The sequence below is a fragment of the Arachis duranensis genome, chromosome 3 (assembly GCF_000817695.3).
Source record: "Arachis duranensis cultivar V14167 chromosome 3, aradu.V14167.gnm2.J7QH, whole genome shotgun sequence".
Taxonomy (NCBI): Eukaryota; Viridiplantae; Streptophyta; class Magnoliopsida; order Fabales; family Fabaceae; genus Arachis; species Arachis duranensis.
Window position 1 is genome coordinate 43,097,750 of NC_029774.3, and position 619 is coordinate 43,098,368.

The following is a 619-nucleotide window of genomic DNA, read 5'->3' on the forward strand; positions in this document are numbered from 1 at the left end:
GACTTGTTGAATGGGGTTGGTAAGAACTTCCCAACCTCTTCTTCGGATCTCATGTCGGATCTCCAGATATTCACTCTTTTTGAGTGAAAAAGGGACCTCGGGGATCACCTTCTTCAAGGCCACAACTTCATAGAAGTGGTCTTGATGCACCCTTGAGATGAATCTCTCCATCTCCCATGACTCGAAGGGGGAAGCTTTTGCCTTCCCTTTACTCTTTCTAGAGGTTTCTCCGGCCTTAGATGCCATAAATGGTTATGAAAAAACAAAAAGCATTGCTTTTACCACACCAAACTTAAAGGGTTTGCTCGTCCTCGAGCAAAAGAAGAAAGAAGAGAGTAGAAGAAGAAGAAATGATGAAGAAGGGAATGGCTTTGTGTTCGGCCAAAAAGGGGGAGAAGTAGTGTTTAGGTTGTGTGAAAATGAAGGAGTGAAGATAGGTTTATATAGGAGAGGGGGAGGGTTGATGTGCGGCTATGTATAGGTGGGTTGGGTGGGAAAGTGGTTTGAATTTGAATGGTGAGGTAGGTGAGGTTTTATGAAGGATGGATGTGAGTGGTGAAGAGAAAGATGGGATTTGATAGGTGAGGGGTTTTTGGGGAAGAGGTGTTGAGGTGATTGG